We start from the raw sequence: 6,604 nt of genomic DNA, 5'->3' as shown, positions 1-6,604 counted from the left end.
CCTGCTGAAAGTAAGTAGGTTTTTTGTTTTATTTTTATGTTTATTTTCTTTTTCTTGTGCACATTTCATTCCCGGGGTTCCCCCTTTATAGTTCCGGGTCCTTCCTCCCACTCTCCCCTGGGACAGGCAGACCCCTTAGACATAGTCTACAGACCCCTCCAGGGGTCCGCTGACCACAGGCTAAACACCAATGATATAGAGCATACCACAGCTGTATCACCAGTGGCACCTGTAGACACCACGGGTTTTAATCCTTATTACATTAAATAGGTTTATAAAATTTAATCTTGTTTATTTTGGAGTGTTGCATCAGTGTTTGCACATACTAGGTTTTCAAACAAATTAAGCCCAGTCCCTGGCTGACACCGCAGGAGAGTAGGATGATCCAGCACTGCCCCTCTGTCCTGGGGCCCCCCACCCATGTCTGCCACACAGATGTGGATGCAGGGAAGCTGGCAAACTGCACAAGGAAAAAAAACAAGAAGCAATTTGAAAACAAAAGCAATTTGAAGGGGTGAACTACAAAAAAGTCAAAGCCATCTTGTGGACAAAGAGGCTTATTACATGTCTTTGAGTACCTCTGCGTTTGCACGCAATGAATCCATGGACATGACGCTTTAATTCCCAGCGAGTCAAACTAAAGTACATCCAAGGAGTTTTACTTTAATGCACCAGAAAGACTTTTAAAGTGTCCAGAAATCCCACTCATGCAAACAATCATGCAGTTGCAGTGCAAGAGAGGGGAAAAAATGAGGTGTGTACAAAGGCCCAATTACACTTTTGCATGAAGGGAGGTGTTTAATGTCTTTGGATAGTCCCTAGGCGCAGCTAGTACAATGATTCAGTAAGTTTTGCACAGCTATTGGCACTCATTTCAGAGAAGTGGGTCACCATGAGCATGGATTGGTGTCCAGCTTTTAAAGTAACTGCAAATCACTCAAGACTCCTATAAAGATGCAGGGAGGCTGCTCCAATGTGCTCTAATTCCAGAGTATCAATTAATCAAGTCTGCTGGAGCATGGAAATTAATGTGCTCCAGAAGCCTCCAGCATCACATGTATCCCCATGCTGAAAAATGATGGCAGGGCACTTTAACCTAAAGCTCATTCAATGAGCTTTAGTTCAAAGCACCCCCCTGCCATTTTTCAGCACAGGGACACTAGTACACATGACGTTCTGGGTGCCTCTTGGAGCCATGCTAATTAAAGTGCCCCCCCACACACACACACACACCTCCCGGAGCATGTCTCTGAATGCCTCAGTCTTTTTAGAAAAGATACAACAGTTTTGCACCCCTGGTGCCTGCAAACTGCTCTTAAACCAATCTTTGTTAGCACTTTCCTCTCTCACCTTGAAAACATTAGAGGAGCTAACACAGTCTTTAGCTAAATAATTCTGTGTAGAGCAAAACATGCACTGCTTTTAAATCAATCTCCTTTTTCAACTAAGGCCTCCTCTCAGCAGGTCCAATTCAGAAGAAACCTAAGCTAATATACCTTACAGTTCCTTTTGGGCCATCAGCTTGTTATATCAACTTCAGCCAGGTCAAAACCCTTCTTCATGGAGACAGACAGCTCATACTGTAAAAAAAGGATTTTTTTCCACATAGTTTATACCATGCCTTAAGAGAAATGAACTATTCCATCAGAAGCTTTTTTATGCCAGCTTAACCACATCTACATTAGGTGTTGTGCTGGCATAGAAATGTCACAGGAAAATTACGATGAGGGTGCAAACAAGCATTCACCAGACCTAATCTAGGTCTAGGTGACTTACTTTAAGCCACCTAGACATAGACTGGGAGCAGTGGCCATGTTTATACAAGACACTGACTACGCAGTAGTTAGTGTCTACTGCACAGTAAAATCACATGGCAGGAAGTGTGTTGGAACACTACTGAACAGTAGTCATGAGCTACTGTGCAGTGAGCATCATGCAAAAGCCATTCCTTGGCATGACCACATACTAATTCCAGTAACTGCACAATCATTTAGTACTTGCAGTCAGCGTCTCATGTAGACACAGCCAGTGTGTACAGCAGTTCACTGCTGTCAGGAAGCAGCATGTGCAGTCATTCACTGCTGACGAGAGCAGTGTAGGGAGTACAATGCAACTAACTCAAGGTAGGGGGAGGGGCTGGTGGGATCAGGGAGCTGGAAGATCCAGGGGGAAGGAGGTTTGTGCAGTTGGGGTCTTAGAAACCTAAAAATAGCCCATTCAAGGTCAGGGGATGGGAATAGTATGGCCCAGGGGCTGAGACAAGAGGCTGTGGGCTGTGCTGCAAACCCTAGATGAGATGAATCCTTTTTCAATCTAATTTAGTGCACTTCCTGAGGTGCACTAACTTCGACTGGGTATGCCACTTTTTGACTGTATTAAACCTTCTGAATGCCTGCACAATTGGGCATTTAGATCAATCTAACCCTGGTTAGGTTGAGATAAAAGTAATGCCTGTATACACCCTGACATTGTAGTACTGGCAGAAGTTTGTATTTTAAACCTGACCTTTGACTCAGCTTCTCTGAGGCTCCCTTGGATTCTCACCAGTTATGGACATCAAACTGTCACCCTAGTGTCACCTCTGAGCCTAACTGACTCTACAGAAGTCTCAGCTGCTTAACTGTAATTGTTATTACAGGGCTAGCTGGGGGCATGAGTAACACATGATTGGGACCCTGCTCTGTTGTAAGGTGCAGTGTGCAGCTGTCATGCCCTTTACAGTCATGTATGCCTCTGGTCCACTGATGGCATGACTTTTATAACTGCTGAGTTTTCTCTCTCTCTATTCAAAATACTGAGTCATCACTGAACTCAGTGCTAATCTATTTGCACCAGGTTTAATACCATGTGCCTAGCTCCAGACATCACAAATCCTGGTGTTTGCAATACTGATTGTTTACTGACATCAGTTACAATTCACTGTTTGTTTTAAAGGAAGTGCTGGAAAGAAAATAAAAACAAAAATGTTTTCCTGGCAGCTAAACTAAAAAATAGCTAATAATGGGTGAGTCCCAAAAGATTTAAATAAACATAGCAAGGCTTCAATAGTCCTGCCAGTTCTTCTGAACAACAAAGGTGGCCACTGCCCTTTGGGCCAACATGCCGGAGAATGCAACTATAGTCTTCAGAGCTGAAAGCCTAAGTCATTATGATTTAATACAAAAACCTATGCTACAAAGAAGAGTGCTACAACAGCCTCATATGTGAGGTAGATTGGGAACAGAGAAACATTCATACCAAAGTGGGATAAATAAGAACCCCCCACTATGGCACAGAAACTGTGTTGTAAATCTATAAGTTAGATAAATCATACTTTGAGATATGGCACATTCCATTTTAGTGGCACCAGAGAATAAGGGTAAGAAAACCAAAATAATTTGGCCTTTCTTGGTGATTCTTGAGCAAAACAGCAAAGCCAGCAGTGCAGAAAGATACGATGAAACAAAAAGTAAAAAAGTGAAAAAAATGAACTTTTCCAAGACTTTCAAGTACCATGCTGTTCTTACTTTATCCAAACCAATTCACCCATTGCTAAGCATAATCATATGTGAGCAGGCCATTACATGATTTGGTATTACAGGGTGTGTACAGTCATTTGCTGCACCCAGTCTATGTTTTTACTTCATGACCATAGACTGGGAGTGACATGTGCAGTCATTCACTGCTCCCAGAAGCTATACAGTAAGCCCAGTGTAAGTAACACAGACTTGCGGGGAGGAGTGGGCAGGTGGGATCAGGATGGGCTAGCAGTTCCACTGTGGGGTGGGGGTCAGGTGTTGAAAGGTCTGAGGGGGTTTGGAGGGACCAGGAGAGAACATGGGTCCATGGCGGGGTTACTTGGTTGGGGAGGTCAGGGGGGGCTAAAATAGTCCAGACAGGGTTTGGGGTACGGGAATAGCTCATCCCAAAGCTGAGAGGAGCTGGTCCTTCCCAGCCCTAGGGCTATGCTGCAAATGCATACAGGTGTCACAAGATTTGGTTAACCCAGTATCAATCTAAGTTAGTTCATCTACTCATGTGAACTAACTTAGATAGATGCACCAGTTTGGGGAAAATTTAAGCCCTCTGCATACCTGTACCATTAGGCATTTAGATTGGCCTAGCTTTGTTTAAGTCAATCTAAATGTAACACCAGTACATACTCACAGTAGGCACAGCTACATGTGCAATTAATTCAAAGCAATAAACTCCAGTGCATATCACGCTGGAGTTTCTTGCTCCTGGGCACTGCATTTGAACATGCGCCCAGGACTGCAGCATGTTGAGCTAGGTCAGAGCAGCCCTGGCTGGCAGAGGATGCAGGGGGTCAGCCTGCCAGCCTGGGTATGCTCCAACCCACCTCAGCGAGCTCACAAGGCAGCAGGCAGCCCCAAACTGAAGCACCCTCATGACCCACCCAGCCCCATCAGTGTCAACACATGTGTTTCTGTGCACTAAAGAATGCTGCCGCAGGATAGTACTTGTATTTAAAAGTCCTAACCTGCACCAGAACTAATTAATTTCCTGCGTCCTAATAGGACTACATGTGTGGACACTGGGCATGTGTAGATGAAACGGGGCCCTAAATTGAAACGGCAGGTTTTAAAAAATACCACTTCAATTTAGGGCTGATTAAACCCCTGTGTTATGCACACATCCTGCTGACTTACCTGCCTCCCCAGCAGGGAGGGGAGGGCAAGCTGCCAGCAAGTGGAGCGGTCCCTGGGCTGTGGCAGGGGAGGGGCTGGTGCTTCCCTTCATGGCCGCGGCAGCACCCCCTAGGTAGCACCCACCCGCAGGCACCTGGCTCAGGCAGTCCCAGGGGGCACTACAGCCATGGAGGGAAGCACCGGGCCCCCAAGCAGCTCAGGTAGGCAGGCAGACTCTGGGAGGGGAAAAGATCAGGACTGCTGCTTTTCTTGGGTGGAGCCTACTTTCCTGGGCTGTCAGGCTGCCTGCAGAACCGTGGAGCTGCTCAGAGCCTGGTGCTTCACTCCACAGCTGTAGGGGCAGCCCCAAGTCATTTAAGGCATATTACACCACCGAATTTCTCACAGCATCTGGAATTAATGCACAATATGCCACCGAGTTGTGCAAACACAGATACCATTAAAGCGGTGCAAAAGCATTTAGCCCTCATTAAAGTGTCGTGCACACACGCCTCTCATTTCGTCTACACATGGTCATTGAGGCTTTACTGCAGAGCTAATTAGGCAGCTCTTCCGTAAATATCGTGTGTAGATGCACCTAGTGGAAGTTATTTTAGGGCTAACCCTCTATCACTCATGAAGGGACCGTGGTATTACAAGGGAAAGGAAAACAATTTAAAGCATTGCCAAGGCTATATCTTCAGGAGCTATGTCTGTCCCTCTCTAGCTCCTGTTTCAATGACAGTCTGTATTATAACAACAGACATCTTATACTGTGGAACTGGGTGTCAAGAAATCACACTAAATACGGATGTTGTCCCTAGCTGGTTTTCAGCATGATTCAGACATAATCAGTAATGGCATTATTCAGCACCCACACTCCAGCACAAATCCAGTGTTTTTTATACACTTAATCCTGTTGCATAAGTCTTCTACAAGCAAAATGAAGTTCCAGATTGACGTAATTAAAAAGCAGGTCACTTAGGTATTAGATAAATGTAAGAACTCTCAGGATACCGTGGAAAAAAGGAAGTCAGCCAAGCAACAAGTCAGCTTTGGCTTCTCCCACATGTACTCATAGCTCTGTTGGAGGTGTTGGGGTCATTAGAGATCTACTAGTGATTGATCTGTAAGCCTTCCTTCCTTAGTTTACAAACTGGTCAGAGGGGACCAGCAGGCATTGGGGGAGTCCATGTTCCCCCAAGCACTACCAGGAGTGACAAGGAATAACGGTCACAAGCTGGCAGAGGGTAGATTCAGGCTAGATATCAGGAGACGCTACTTCACAGTCAGGGCGGCTAGGATCTGGAACTAAATTCCAAGAGAAGTGGTGCTGTCTCCTACCCTGGGGGTCTTTAAGAGGAGGCTGGATGAACACCTTGCCGGGGTCATTTGACCCCAGTACTCTTTCCTGCCCATGGCAGGGGGTCGGACTTGATGATCTGCTCAGGCCCCTTCCGACCCTACCAACTATGAAACTATGAAACTTTCTCTGAAGGCAGCAAGAGAAAAAAGACAAAACACTGCCATTCCAACCTCGTGTTTACAAAACACACTGTACATGTTACTTCTTTAAAACCTTAGCTGCTCCTCTGTTTGAACTTGTAACATGAGAAACCAGGTAGAGATTTTGTGTTTGTTTGGCAACAAGCTTGTGACCTCTGCTCAGAAGTCATTTTAATAAACATATACATTTTTCACCTGTCCAGCCTTAGTAACTTTTGAACACGAAGGATCAGATTGTATTCCACCTATTAGGCACATATGTAGACTTCTAATCCATCCTTCTTGAGCTGCTGAAAAATCGTTAAGACAAAAGGTCTTCCTCCTCTTCCTCACTGCTTTTTTGTGACTCAATTCTAAGGTTAAGATGACAGTGTGTTACAAAAGTAGATGCATTAATGAATTTTTGGGGACCTGAATAAGATTGAGCAGAATTTCACTTATGCACCTAAATCCACTTAGATACCCAATAG

This window comes from Alligator sinensis, unplaced genomic scaffold (genome assembly GCF_000455745.1).
Source record: "Alligator sinensis unplaced genomic scaffold, ASM45574v1 scaffold141_1, whole genome shotgun sequence".
NCBI lineage: Eukaryota > Metazoa > Chordata > Crocodylia > Alligatoridae > Alligator > Alligator sinensis.
This window is presented reverse-complemented; position numbering follows the sequence as displayed.